This window comes from Kogia breviceps, chromosome 1 (assembly GCF_026419965.1).
Source record: "Kogia breviceps isolate mKogBre1 chromosome 1, mKogBre1 haplotype 1, whole genome shotgun sequence".
Taxonomy (NCBI): Eukaryota; Metazoa; Chordata; class Mammalia; order Artiodactyla; family Physeteridae; genus Kogia; species Kogia breviceps.
This window is the reverse complement of record NC_081310.1, coordinates 9,357,718-9,374,248: the sequence shown is the minus strand read 5'-3', so window position 1 is coordinate 9,374,248 and position 16,531 is coordinate 9,357,718.

Genomic DNA, 16,531 nt, shown 5'->3' with positions numbered 1-16,531 from the left:
ATTAAAAGACAGGATCAACTGTGATTTTTTTGGGGGGTGGGGGGGGGTGGTACGCGGGCCTCTCACTGCTGTGGCCTCTCCCGTTGCGGAGCACAGGCTCCGGACGCGCGGGTTCAGCAGCCATGGCTCACGGGCCCAGCCGCTCTGCGGAATGTGGGATCTTCCTGGACCGGGGCACGAACCCGCGTCCCCTGCATCGGCCAGCGGACTCTCAACCACTGTGCCACCAGGGAAGCCCTCAACTGTGATTTTAAAAAATATAATCATTCTACAGAAAATCACATTTATGTGGAACTTAGCCTTCTAATTAAGTTTTCTATAGTAGAAATGCAACTTTTAGAATTAATAACCAAGGGAAATTCTTTATCATAGATTTCATAAAAACAACAGCATTATCTTTAGATAGTCTGTTTACAGTCTCATCTCTGATATCTTTACCTACTGGGAGGAAATAAGTAATAATTGTGGGGAAGATGATGATTAAAACTGTTAAATTTGGAGCTACTAAAAATATCAAAATTGTGTGTAATAGACTCTATTTACTAGAGCAAAGAACTGAATAAAAACATTTGAAAAGATTGCCATCAGTATGTGAAATCTCCAAATTATTTTCAGAACATTAAACTATTGTGACCCGCAGAGAAATTGGAATATTTAAACATGAACTCAAATGAGAGCATATCTGTATTAATGATACCAGTGATACATGTATTTAATAACCCATAGTTTGGAATATCTCATGCCTAATTTATCCTTATTTAATCATACAGAGCCGCTGCAGTTCAATAAACATTTGCTACAGCTTCACCTCAGTTCAGTAGGAAGGCAAAGATGAATAACACAGTATAAAGTTTATCACTGAGGATATTATACCCCATGGTGTTCCTGTGTAGCCAAACACATAAATCAGTCATTTCAATATAACATGAAAAACATTCACATATATCTTGCTTCACCTATCTCTAAAAAATGGCAAGACAGTTTCACAATGATGTAGTAAAATACCAGAGTTATACCTTTGTGCCTTCACAATATGTCTGAGTATATTTTATGGTATAAGGTTAGGTATTGAATTGCTCTTTCCAATGAAATACTTTAAAATGCTTTACTTTAAAATGCCAATCTCTGGAAACCTGAACTGATCTCATGGACTAGATAAATGGGCATTATTCGCATCATAATGTGATTCATTACAGGCTCCCTTTACGTAGGAGGTCCCAGAAATGTATTTAGGCATTATTCACAGAAAGTTATTTCACATAGAGTCTTTGGAAGTAAATTTTTGGTAGAAAACTGACAAGAAGAGTGTTAAAAGACACAGATAAATGAATATCACCCCAAAACCAGATATATGATACCTCAAACTATGAAGTAAATTCATTGAAAAATCATGGTTCAATCCATAAAATTTTATTTATCTATATTATTCAAAAGCATATCTATTATGAAATGTAATATACACATTCTCTAAAAAATCATAGGACCATGAAGGAAACAGTAACTTTGCAACTTGATCCATTAATTTATTTTTGCTAGCCAATTTCAGGTGTATTTTCTTCTATTCTGTTTTTTGTTTGTTTTTTTCCTCTAGGTGGCTATTTTGCCAAGAATTTGTAAAATAAGATTTCAGGGTGAGATAAATAGATACATAGATATGTGTATACATATATAGATATATACACATATAGTTTGATTTTTAAAAGATAAATTTTTAAAGATATTTTAAAAGATAAATAATAATTATAATTATTCTTCAGTCTACTGGGTTAAGTGTATTTTCTCTGTCACTCAATTTCACTATTTTTCCCTCACTGAAGAAAGTCCTTAGGCAAATGTTTGGGGTGATATAATATGACAATATTTACACTTTGCAAAGGATTTTGATTAGAAAATTAAGGTTATAAACATCAAATAAAAAGTATTAGAGAAAAATCAATAAAATAGTAATTTGAGGGCTTTAAAAAAGTGTGTGAAAATAAGAATTTTTAATCCCTGAATATTGCAAATACTGATTGTTTATTCCAGCAACTGTATCTGCCTAAAAAAAGAAAAGATATCATTTAACCTGCATTAAGACAAAGACACGATGAATGTAAAATAATGGCTCCTAAAAGGCAGTATTTTATTACAAGTAAAACACTGTGGGATGCTCTTGAGTAAGAAAAAATAAGCAAAATTTGAAATTTTCTATTCAAAGCATGACATTGTTCTGAAAAGGGGAATCCAGTTCATTACTGGGAAACTGCTTTAGACAGCAGATTTCTTAAATTTTATTTCATCACTGAACACTAGTGCTGAAAGGAGATTTAGAGATCATCAATAATAATTCCTTAATGCCTCCTAAGTATCAGGATTCTCTTCTGATAAAACACAAACTGTCAAAAAGTCATCCTGTTTGTTTTACTGGAAATTAAACCTTAATCAGAACTCAACATGAAACTAGATTCTTTCCTTCAAATTTATTTTTGCTGATATTATAAATATGTGTGTTAGTGAATATACACATACACAGCCATAATTGTTCAAAGAAATGAAAACTATATTAAATTCAATTGTTTTTTATTTAATTTTACTGGTAAAATGCTAAAGATATTACAGTTTAATTGAATGGTAATTTTCAAAGCAATGAAAATGCAAAGAATTTCATTTTATGGAAGAAAAAAGTAAATTAATTATGTTTATTAGCATACTATCTGAATTTGTTAGTCATAATTCTTATCAGTATCTAAATTCTAGTCATTTCTTGACTTCCTGATTTTTGGAAGTATTGAGATACTTAATAATATTTTTCATATTAAAATTGCATATTTAATCTAATAACCACTCAACTGTAAAATACTAAGTTTACATACTTCTGTCTTTGGCTTTAATACTTAGGATATGTGTCATATAGTAAATGAGTTGATCTCTTAAATTCACTTTTAAATAGAACTACCTTAATTTTTAGATATTTGGTTGAGTAATTTTTATAAGACCTAATTAGAGCTACTGGCTTATTCTTGTGTTTTATTTTAAAATGTCCATTGTTTCTTTTTATTACTTTATATATGCCACGCAGGTTTGCTTCCAAGATTCCAATACATCTATAGAATAAATGCTGGAATGACTACTACTGGTTAAAAATACAAAGTAAAATTTTAAATTATAAACTTTGATCACGGAGATTAATTTTTCTCTTCCATGTCATAAGACTGAGTCTTTAGCAAAGATATAAAATGAGTTGCTTGCTCAAGTCTCTTCAAAGGATGCTTCAGATCAGACTTCACATTAACAAGAAAAAAAAAAAAAGTCTCAAGATCCCAAATGTAAAATCACAATCATACATTTGAAAGTTTTTGATGACTATATCCTTTTAAAACCTCTAATCATGTTACATAAAGTAAAGGAATGTTTAACATCATAGAAAAACAATGAATCACACAGAAGGAAAAGTAGGCTTAGACAGAAATGGGAAAGAAGGAGGTTCTTGGAGAACCAGATAATTAATCTCCATGAAAACAATCTCAAATAGGAAAGACTTTTGTGCATGTATTAATATGTTATATGTAACTGAATCATAGACTTTATTAAACAATCATCGAATCTACTTATTTTTTTGTTGTACAAACCCTGAGGTCAACAGCTTGACAATCTTACTAATTTATATGTTATGATTCTTTCTTCTACTTTTTTAAAATTAAAATTTCTAAAAAAATCAATTGGGACTCATGGGGTTTTATAGATTGGCTATTTTATCTCCTAGACTTCATCTTCCTAAACTAAGTAATCGGTTATTGAGATTATTCTGAAATCTGTAAGCTCTCTTTATAGGTCTGTTTCCTTTAAACCTGGCTTAAAAACAAAACTATTCCTGGGTACGAAAATAAAACACCAATACTTCTATTTTTGATTCCATGCATGACATTACATTCAAAAGCACTTTAAATTGAAAATTGAATCAGGATGTTTAGATAAAGGAAGTAAAGTCCGTGTAATATGATTTCAGAGTTTGAAAATAAGATGCAATGTGAATTTAAAATAAATGGTGCATGGGAAACCCAAAGTTTTTCTCCTTCTTCTTTAGTATACAAGACATTAGTGCCACCAGGCATCATAAGGTTATATTTGTGAATTTTAGGAGGCAACTGACTTTGTGAACAGAAAATACACAACTTGCAATTTTATTTTCCTCAGAAATCATTAGAGATTAAGAAACTAATCCAAAAGCACTCTTGGATAAAACTGAAAATAGTTTATTATTTGTAACTACTACATGCAAAAGCACATCTTTCATTTCTAGGTATTTAAGGTATTTTTGTTTCTTAATACGTGAATATATTTTGGAAGTACAAATTGAGGATTTTCAGATATTTACAGAATCAAAATGTCTTTGTCTTTATACGTGTTTCACCGATTTCAAGCAGCCTGAGAAAAATGTCAAATATGCCAATATATGGTATGAAAAGCACCATCAAATTCTGAGAATATTCAGAGCTAATTGTTGCCAACATTTTTTTCTTTTCTACTATATTCCAATATTTTAAGAGTTGTTATTTCATTTTCATCCTGAGACAAAATATTTTAATTTTTTGCCAATTGTCTAGATTTTTATTTCATTATATAATAAGATTGATGACTTGGTATGCTAAAAGCATCTCAAACTTCAACAACATGGAGGAAGAAATACTTTCTGACAATGATTTTCCTAAGCAGATTCATTTTACAATTCAATTTCCTTCAATGAGGTAAAGGTCAGTATGAGGCTTTAAGAAAGTTAATTTGCATGAGGTATGCATAAGGAATATGAAAATAATACAACATGAAATATTCCTAATTCAAGCTTTTAAAACCAACCTCAGGGCTAAAAGAGTAATTACCAGAGAAAATAGCTCAACAATTACAACAAACTTTTTTTGATGATGTCAGCTAACACACTGTCATCCTGAGACACATAAAGAGACAATCCTGTAGAGTAACAAATTCTTAGAATTAGCAGTCCTTTGTATTGCCTCCTTCATATGTTCATTGGCTTTAGAATATGTTTATCAGCGCTAAGTTTGTCAACTCTTAATACAATTCTCTGTGCAGTTCTACTAGTCAAGTAATTCTAAGCCAGTTTTATCTTTACACTGATTACCTCTTTCCATCTCACCAAACTTACACTAGCATTTTTTTAACCATGGCAACCAACACGTGTTTATTCATTGGCTATGCTCCATGTTTATCTATTTGAACAGGATTCTTACTCAAATTGTACTCTTATTCACAACAGTGTGGCAGACATCTGTTGATCTGTTGTTTATCTAAAAATCAAATTATTTTAATAAAAGTGTCATAGAATTATGATCTCTCTCAGGGTCAATCAACTGATATCTACCCTGTTCCCTTTAAATCAAAATAACTAATAACTCTCAACATTTCTTGGTAAGGAAGTCTGCTTTTCTTGAACCCTACTGAGCATGTAAGAGAGTTTTTTGAAATTTTATGATGGATCCTGCAAAATATTAATTCAGAGACATGATCCTGTTTCTCTACTGAGCTGAGTTGCTATAATGCCTAAAAAAAGCACATTTCATGGCATATCCTGCTCCCAGATTTCTTCCTGGAGCATCTGGGTGTGAAACCTCTTACAATCCCTCTACGTCTCCTGAAGCTTCCTCTCTTTCACAGCCACCCTGACCTGAGACAGCAATCCCAACATGGAGTCCAGATTCTTGGTAGTTTGTTGTGGAGATTTTACCCCGTGGTAGTTTGCTTCTGTTTTAGTTTGTATGGTCATTTTAAGATTTTGTCTTTTTTTCTTTCCTGGGTTTTCTTAGTCAATAGACTGAGAAGTCGCACAGCACCACTGCAAGCACTGCTAAACAGAAGTTACTGTGAATTAGACGTTCTTTCCTAGTTTGATTTTATACTTCTCTAGGACGGGTACTCTTCCAAAGAAGTGCTAACAGAAAACAGTAACAATGCTAGTTAAATAAATGCATGTGTTCATGCCCTTTTGGTTTTTCTATACTACTTCCTCCTCTAATTATCCTAAAAAATAATCAAATTACTAACTAGATGTGGTTTTTTTTGGCTGTGCTATGTCGCTTCTGGGGAACTTAGTTCCCCAGCCAGGGATCAAACCTGGGCCCCCTGCAGTGGAAGCACGGAGTTCTAACCACTGGACCGCCAGGGGAGTCCCACTAACTACATTTATTGAGGGTACGAAATGTGTTAAGCATAGTATTCTATCCTTGCCACTTACCGGTGTTCTGACTCTGACAAACAACCACTTCGTGACTGTTTTCCAACTATATAGGAGGCGATAACGATGTCCCTCCCTTACAGTTTCTGGAGGACTAAATGAGCTAATGTATCAAAAGAATTTAGACAAATGTTTGATACACAATAAGCACTCAATACATGTTAGCTCTTGTTCCAGGAAACAGCTCGATTTCCAAATAGCTGAACTATAGGTAGAAAAGAACCATCCATCCTCTTTCCTTACTCCCATTCCTAAAAGCAGATAACAGTGAAGAAAGAGTAATATTGAAATGACTGTTTTCCTTGATTTTGCCTCCGTGTGTGTGGTGTGTGTATGTGTATGCGTGTGTGTCCTTATTTATTGTGGAAGCCAGAATTCTAAGATGGCCTCCAAGAGTCTTGCTCCCTGGTGTACACGTCTTATAAAACCATGAGCCCTTGAATGTGGGTGTAACCTGTGCATATGCTGGCTACTCACTCCCTTGGTTGGGTTATATTATACAGCAAACTATGATGGAAGAGTCACTCCAGTAGTTACACAACCAGGCCAATACCTTGATTTCAGCCATGAGACCCTGAGCAGAGAGCTCAGGTGAACCCTACCCAGAATCCAGACCCACTGATAAGTTTGTGGTAGTTTGTTACACAACAATGAAAACATGAATAAATGTCTTTAAACCTCTAAACCCCTTTATGTGCACACCTTTCATGATATGTATATAGTCATCAGCTGATACTAATCCAGCTATTAAATATTTATTGAACAACTATTATATATCATGAACATATAAGAAGTGTTGGGGATACATAAACTGATAAATTAGACATGATCGATTACTTATTTTTAAAATGTTATGCCCCAAATTGACCAAATACATCAGATGATTTCACACCAGTGCAAAGTTCAATGGGACATTGATCTGACTGTACACTTTGCTGCAGACAAAGGAAGCCATAGATTTTTGGGGCCTATTTATTCAATGTTAGGTCATTTATTCCCAAAGAGAAAATTCTTTTTTGCAATGACATTTTTAGAGAGGAGATCTGTTTCATTTTTCACGGAGTTAGTGTGAAACACTACAAAGATTTTTTAAAAGCATTTTAAGCCTCTTGAAAGAAGCATACTTTGCTAATGCTAAAGAAGGTTACTATTAATAAGACAGTTTAATGATCTTATCTATAGATAAGATCTTATCCAAATATATTGCCATAGTGTCCTATTTATTTAAGAACAGACTTAATTTTTAGTTACTTCATCAGATCAAGTATCTTCCGACATGTTTTAAAATCTGTTAGGCAATGATTAGTGCTAGAAATGAATATTAAAGGGCATTTTTATAAGCAACTTTTAAACCGTAATTTCAACAGGCATCAGACTCACAGTTGATTATGGTTTCATAATTTCAAGTAGTATAGTAAATTAAAATACAATCTTATATGTGACCCTCATTTTAATATTTACATTTAGAATTCCCAAGACAGATAGATGTCAGTGTAAAGTGCTGTCTAACCTAATCACTTTACTATTGTTTTACCAACAATTCCTGTAAGCCTCCAGACAAGACAACTGATATATTGAAATTCCAATTGCCAATTGCCTGCTGCCATGCTTAGTGACTCCAGGATACAAAACGTTTAGGTCAGGTTGCAATTAGAGACAGAACAAAACCACCACAAATAAAGAATACACACACCTTTTCGGGGTAGAACCCAACTCTGATTTGATTTGAAAAAGAATACTGGGAAAACACTTGCTTTTCATATCACACATATACACACCCATCTTTAGCTTGAAGCAGAAAAGTAAAATGTCAATTAGAAGCTACTATTGGTGCTATGGAATGAACCTAAACCAGAAAGCAGTGGACATTTCTAGAAACATCAACTGTAATTGTCATTTGGAGATTAACACATAGTAAAAACTGTTTTATAAACAGCTTCATGATACTATCTGAACTTCTGAACAACTACTTAATGTACACTACAGTTATTAACTTTTAAAATAATTCTATGATCTCTGAAAACAAATATAAAAAAGAAAGAAACAAGCATGAATTTAGTATGCAAATATCTTTCATGTAAAGGCCTATGTTTTTTCTGACCTTTTTGAACATTTTCTTTCTTTACCCTGTGACCAAAATTTGGTCTCATCCAGTATGAGACACACATTCTAGGAGGCTGTTAAGGGGTTAAGAGATGGTGGAAGAGTAAAAGAATTCAGCTAAGGTTAGTTCTGCAAAATACAGGAGCCTGTAAAAAAGAATCATATGTGGAACAAAAGTGTTTATGAAACTCTGCTTATAGTAATTCTAGTAGTAATAACCTAGCCACCATCACTCTAGCTGTTTACTTGCCTCTCTTTCCATGAAATCTGAGTTCCTGAAGGATATGAACACAGTTTGGCGAAATGGAAAAACATAACTAGTGTTGGGAGTTGCTCACACCTATGTTTTGTCCTAGCCTTTCACCTTCTATCTGTGCAATCTTATTTGTCAAAAATGAGCAGTGGCTAAGTCAGCTTCCTTTTTCTGTCTTAATAAGCAGGCAGGGGCTGGTCTGGAGGCTGAACAGGACATCTGTAGGCTAGGCTCCTTTTATCTTTTTGCTTGATTTTCTTCTCGTATGTCTTTGTCCCCATGGCTGCAACGTACTGCTGCCACCATAGGCCTGATGTCTACTTGCCCGACCTAAAGAAGAGGAGGAGGAAGGGAAGAGTGCAAAGGGCTCCCTCCCAATTAAGTACCATCTCCTTTCTGGAGGGACACCCTCCCCAAGGACTAATCACATCAGCTGCGTTCCCTGGCAACAGGTAGTGTGGGGATACTGCAATTTCAATTGTATAATTTTAAAATGAATGACATTTAAATGATATAATATACATGAAAAGCCTGTCATACTGCCTGACTCACACTGACACTAAGTGAATATCAATTGCATGAATGAATACATATATTTGTTTAGAAATTTAAAAAATATTTACTGAAGTATCAAGATTTTTGTTTTGTTTTGTTTTTTTTATTTATTTTTGGCTGTGTTGGGTCTTCGTTGCTGTGCGTGGGCTTCCTCTAGCTGTGGAGAGGAGGGGCTACTCTTCGTTGCGGTGCGCGGGCTTCTCATTGTGGTGGCTTCTCTTGTTGTGGAGCATGGGTTCTAGGCACGCGGGCTTCAGTAGTTGTGGCACGTGGGCTCAGTAGTTGTGGCTCGCAGGCTCCAGAGCACAGGCTCAGTAGTTGTGGCGCACGGGCTTAGTTGCTCCGCGGCATGTGGGATCTTCCCGGACCAGGGCTTGAACCGGTGTTCCCTGCATTGGCAGGCGGATTCTTAACCATTGCCACACCAGCGAAGCCCTGAAGTATCAAGTTTTTTTCACACGGTGAAGGTGGGGATGTCAGGATAGGGTGTGTTGGTTTGTATTTCAGTACTTCATTCATAAGCTGAGTGTTTAGACCTAAAAAGAGCTTTTTCCAGTTGTACAGTTCATTGGGTAGCCTGTTTAACACAAAATATGCGTACTTCTATTTAACCTAAAACATACTTGAACTATGTCAGCAGAATGACGTATATGTTGTCCTGAGTGATTAGTAACTCAGTTAAAATGAACCACATCCAGATTGGGGGTGGTTGGTGTCTCAGGATGTCTATATTGAGATGCTTGTACATTTGTTTATGAGAACATCTCATTTTTGTAATATCTTTATATATGGTATATACTTATGTGTTTATACGTAAATATTTAACTGTTTAAGTAGCAGTATCTATTTTTTTTCTTACTTAAAATGTGGATTCCATCCATCTCAGTTTATTCTTTTATTGTCTTGAGAATCATGAGTCAGGATAAATGAATACATTTACCTAGACCAGATGAATTCTAACAGATCAGTTAAGGATAGCTAGACCAGACCAGACAAGGAGAACTCTTGACAGAATAATAATGCAAACTTTTATTTCTATACAAATTAACTCACTTAATGAAGATAGTCTGAAACTTTTTGGTAACAATTATGACTGTTCTAATTACCTATCCAGCTTACTGTTCCTACACCAGAGTTTAGATATATCAGTGAGTTACCAAGTCTGCATTAAATCATTCTTTTTTTTTCTTAATTCTTTAAATTTTTTTTTAAAGTTTATTGATTTATTTTTCTGCTTTGCTGCGCGTGGGCTTTCCCTAGTTGCAGCGAGAGGGAGCTACTCTTCATCGTGATCTGCAGGCCTCTCCTTGTAGTGGCTTCTCTTGTTGCGGAGCACGGGCTCCAGTTGTGCAGACTTCAGTAGTTGTGGCTTGTGCAGGCTCAGCAGTTGTGGCCCACGGGCTTAGCCGCTCCTCAGCATGTGGGATCTTCCCAGACCAGGGCTCAAACTGGCATCCCCTGAATTGGCAGGTGGATTCACAACTACTGTGCCACCAGGGAAGCCCCAAATCATTCTTGTAGTAGATCCAATGCTGACTTTGGTACATCATTTCTCTCAACTGGTTTTTCTGCTTTGCACTTTAGTTCTTTAGTGACACGTATGGCTTTGAGCTTGCAAGTATTATGGCACTTGCATTACCTTCCTGGAGTGCACAAGAGTGCAGAGTGTTATGAGTGCAGAAACTGGAGCACAGTGAAGCTGACTGAAAACCTCTGCTCCAAAACACACTGTCCTGTGGACTTGCCCAAGTTGTGAACTGCTGTTTACTCATAAATCTTCTCATTTGTAAACTGAAAATAGTTATTCCTACTTCATTTACTTTTTAGATTTTAATTTTTTTTTTTTTTTTTTTTTTGCGGTATGCGGGCCTCTCACTGCTGTGGCCTCTCCCGTTGCGGAGCACAGGCTCCGGACGCGCAGGCCTAGCGGCCATGGCTCACGGGCTTAGTTGCTCCGCGGCATGTGGGATCTTCCCGGACCAGGGCACGAACCCGTGACCCCTGCATCGGCAGGCGGACTCTCAACCACTGCGCCACCAGGGAAGCCCCTACTTTTTAGATTTTAAAAATTCAAGTATAGTTGATTTACAATACTACATTAGTTTCAGATACACAACATAGTGATTTAGTATTTTTATACATTATACTCCATTTAAAGTTATTATAAAATATTGGCTATACTCCCTGTGCTGTACAATATGTCCTTGTATCTTATTTATTTTATACATAGTAGATGTTCCTCTTAATCCCTTACCCCTATGTTGCTCCTCTCCCATCCCTCTCCTTACCGATAACCACTAGTTTGTTCTCTATATTTGTGAGTCTATTTCTGCTTTTTTAGATACATTCTTGGTGTCATTTTTTAGATTGCACATATAGGTGATAACATAGAGTATTTGTCTTTGTCTGACTTATTTCACTAAGCGTGAAGCCATCCCATTCCATCCATGTTGTTGCAAATGGAAAAATTTTATTCTTCTTTATGGCTAATATGCCATTGTGTGTATGTGTCTGTGTCTGTGTGTGTATACACACAGACACAGACACACACACACACACACACCCCACATCTTCTTTATCCATTCATCTGTTGATGGGACACTTAGGTTGCTTCCATACCTTGGCAATTGTAAATAATGCTGTTATGAACATTGGGGTGCATGTATCTTTATGAATTACTGTTTTTGTTTTCTTCTAATATACACCCAGGAGTGGAGTTGCTGGGTCATATGGTAGTTCTATTTTTTAGTTTTTTGAGGAATATTCTTAATTGATTTAATTGCTTGGGAAACTAAATGAAATAAGACATTTATCCAATTAATACAATAGTTGCTTAAAATCCACTATGTTCAAGGTTCATAGTACTTACTTAGAACAGGGAGGCTCTTTTATTTTATTGCCCAGAAAATTTTTTTGTCTGGCATACTCAACACCTCTTGATTTTTCTCTTACTGTGTACTGGCAGAATTCTTTTCCAGCCATATCTCAACACAACTCTTTGCTAAATACTCCCTGACTCTGAACTGAAAATTGTGCAGTCCTCTTCGAGCCTCCCAATCTCTTTTCTTTTGTAGAAATATTAGACATTTGTCAAGGTAAATACAGTGATCTCCCCCCTTTTCACATTTCAAGTCTTGAATGTTGGAAATGCTCTAAATTCTAAAAACACATAGATCACATTCTGATGCAATTATCCTCTGCACAAATTTATGATTATTTATATTACATTCTGTTATCCTCCCTACATAAGAGTCTCATTGAAGAGTCTAACTATGGTTTATTTACCTTTGTATCCAACATAGGGGCTTATACATAGTAGAAATTGAAAAAAGTTTCAATGAATAAATGAATGTCTGAGCTGAAAAGCAGAAATTAACTTTTTCAAGTCAATTTTACACGAAAAATTATTTTAAACATCCACTCCTGTTTTAACTACTTTAAGGGGATAGTGGCTGAAACGGGATTAGGAGTCAGATTCAAACAAAGAGGTGCCAGTGCTTATGACACTGGCACCTCTTCAAGGGACTTATATGTCTAGGAGACAAAAAGGACAAAAGATGGTCGGGTCAAAAAGGCTCCTTGTGAAAGACACAGTCGCAATTTATTTTAACAACCACACACACACACACACACACACATACATACACAGTGTATATAAGTTTGAGATTTGTATAAGGATAAATTTTATACTTTATATTCACACTTTGGCAGCAGGGGAAGAGCAAGATGGAGCAGCACACAGTGGCTGCTCTGATTCAGCGTCACTACAAACACACCGAGACTGTTCTGTCTCTTTCCCCATACACAGGGCAACACACTTGCAGTTTAGAAAGCTAATGGAAATCTACTTCCTGTTGCACTGCAGCAGAAAATTGTAGCACTTTCTTATATGAATAAGAAAGATAAGTTAAGAGGAAGATTTTTCCTAGAATTTCAATTTTCAGAAATTCATCTATTCTGTCTCTGTAGTTTCCAAAGTTCTACTTGTGCAAACATTGACTCATCCCACCATGGAATTTTTATATGGTTGCCAAAGGTATCGGGAAGTGCATTAAATCACTTAAGTCCTGCCAAATGGAAAAATAATAACCACGAAGAGAGTTAATTCTGAAAAGTAATTTCTTAGCAAATAATCTAATCACCTTTTACAATAGCAAAGGAAGGAACTCACTGTTTTCTTTCATTTCAAATATGCTAATAGGTACAAACTGCTGAAAAATAAAGATTTAATACTCTTTCACTTGAAGAAGATTTATTTTTAATCTAAGAGGAAGTGAGTTTAGCCATAAAATATGATAAGAATAACTAAAAAAAGAATGCAGAAAACATAGGCCCTGTACACTTAGGAGGTTATTGTCATAGCAAAATTCACGAAACATGCTCAAGGTATTGGGGTAGCATATATTACAAAGGCTGGACCGTATCTGCCTTCCGGATTTGAGGTGGCAATCTTCGTTTTGTTTCTGTCTTCTTTCATCTATGGACTATTTTGTATCATTCTCTATTCTTACTGTTTACTATGTGCTTTGAGAGCAATTATATTCTATTTCTGCCATAGAAGTTTCAGTATTTCCAAACCAAGGTAAAAGTGGAAAGCCATTATAAATTAAAACTACCAAGACGATAATAGGATGCATAACAGAGCAGAGTCAAGAAAAACTGATGAAGACAGGCTACTACCTTCAGTTTTTAGATAATCATCATGGAGATAAGGCTTTGTGACAACAACAAAAAATAAAGGTGCAAATTATTATTGGGCGGATGCAGATCACCGTTAAGTCTCCTGCCTTCCTTATTCTAGGTTCACAGTATCTGCCCTTGGAATCTCTCTTTATTATGGTAATCACAACTAATCCTCGACACAGTAACATGAAAATCCTCTACAAGATGCTTGTACAAAGTGATATTTTAAAATCTATCTTGAACAGCCTCTGGATATTACAGTACACCACCAACAGCAACATTGCTTGAATACTGGAGGTATAAGAAATTTCCTTTCAAGCCTGTTTCAAAAGCAAGGTGGCATTGAGACACATCTTGTATAATGAGCAGAATATATGAGAGAGATGGAAAGGGGCATTTCAGACATGTAAGGAAAAGACAGCCAAAGTCTAGATGAATGAAATTGCTTCTCCTCTTCTGAAAATGGCTAGCTAGTACTTTGGATGATAGTGGCACATGAAGCAGGAGACGGAGATGTGAATTTGTGAGGGGAGCTCTGAAGACAATGTAGCTGGAGAGGGACTTAGGGCCAGATTGTAAATGGGCTCAATGGCTTCATCTATGAAGCTAATGTGCTGTGGAAACACCAGGACAACATTCACCTGGTAAAGGAATGAATCAACAATGACATTTCATGCACAAAGGTCCAGCGAGCCCTCAGTAGGGACCAGAGCATTCGCTACTTGGTACCAGATCTTGTCCAAGAATATACTGAAAAGCATACTTTGTACAGCTCCGAGAGTGAAGAGAGGGATGTTGGGGCTACCCTGGCTCCTTTGCAGAAAAATACTGTAGAAGCTAACGCATAAGAAATTCTACAGCATGATATTTTGGACTTCCCTTTAGGGAATCTTAAACCATCTGGGTGTTAGTAACTGGGGGAAGGAATTGTGATCCTCTTTAGTAAACGAAAGCTTAAAAGTGTGGTTAAAAAACGTTTTTTCGAAAAGTAGATTTTAGAGTCAGATTTTCATATCGTCAATCATTTAACAAACATTTGGGGCTTCTATTAGGTATTAGGTATTGTTCAAGATGCTCAGATGAATGGCACAAAAAGCCATAGTGCTTCAAAGAGGCCAGAGTGTGACTGGCATGACAGATGATCAGACTCTTAATTATAATAAGTTTTGATAAATATATGGTGCCATGCCAATCAGCAATATAAAGACACCTAATGTTTGAGGGCATCAGGGACAGATTCCTGAGGAAGCAACATTAAACTAAGAATTAAAGGATGAATCACTGCCCTCTGGAAAAGAGAGAAGGAGGCTAGTATAGAAGGAGATGTGTTCCAGGAAAACATAAAAAGAAACTATTGCAAAGATAAAAAAATAGTCAGTACTGACGAGGGTATGGAGAAACTGGAACACTTCTACACTACTGGTGGGAATGTAAAATGGTGCAGCGGCTTTGTAAAAGCGCCTGGCAGTTTTTTAAAAGGTGAAATAGAGTTACCATATGACTCAGTAGTTCCACGGAAAATTATACATTCAAGAGAACTGAAAATATACGTCCACACAAAAACATATGCACAAATGTTCATAGGAGTACTACTTCTAATAGTGAAAAGGTAGAAACAATCCAGAAGTACATCAACTGATAAATAAATAAAAGTGCTGTAATATCCATACAATGGATTATTAATTGGCAACAGAAAGAAATGAAGTACTTATTCATGCTACAACACAGATGAGTATTGAAACTATTATGTTAGGTAAGAGAACACAGACACAAATCATAAGTGTAAGATCCCATTATGACATGTCCACAGGAGGCAAATCTAAGTCGACAGAAAATAGATTAGTGGTTGCCTAGGGTTGCAGGAGGGTAGGGTGGAGAGAGGAGGACCAGATTGAGGTAGGGGATGGCTGCTTCACCGAATTGTGCGATCATCAACGTAATCCATTTAAGAACATTTTCGTCACTCTTAAAAGAAACCCCGTAGCCATCTTCGGTGAATACACTAAAAGCCATTAAATTGTACAATTTAAATGGGTGAATTGTATGATATGTGAATTACATCTCAATAAAGTGCTGAAACTATTGCAAAGCCTAGGATGCAGGAAAAAGCATTAGTCCTACAAGAAACAGAAAAACCCTGTAGAGTTAAAACTAGACTATATGGAGAAGAATCTAAGTGATCATACTAGAGATGTAAACAAGGGTCAGATATTTCTGATTTACAAAACATGTTAAGAACTTTGGGTTTTATTTTAACACTCAAAGAAAACAATTAAGTTTTATGAACTAGGAGAATGACACAATCATCTTTTTTTCTAGAGAGGTCATTAAGGCCGGCATTAAAGAAAATAAATTAGAGAAAAATAAGACAAGAGGCAAAGAGATCACCAAAATGCTGTAGCAGTAATCCAGGAAAAATGATGGCGTATTGGCAGTGGAGACAGAAAGAAATGGATGCGTTGGAGAATATTTAGAATCAGATACAATGAAACTTGGTGATGCCTTAGAAGGCACAGTGAGGAACACAAAACAGATACAGACTGTGCTTTGGGAGTTGGTGTGGCTACTTGGATAGATATTAATGTAATAAATTGAGAAGGTTAAGGTTTTGTGAGGCTAGGTAAAAGGAAGCTACAACATTGCACATACTAACTTTCAAACACCCGTTAACTAGGCAAGTGTATCGGTGGAGTGAGAAATGTATGCTCTGT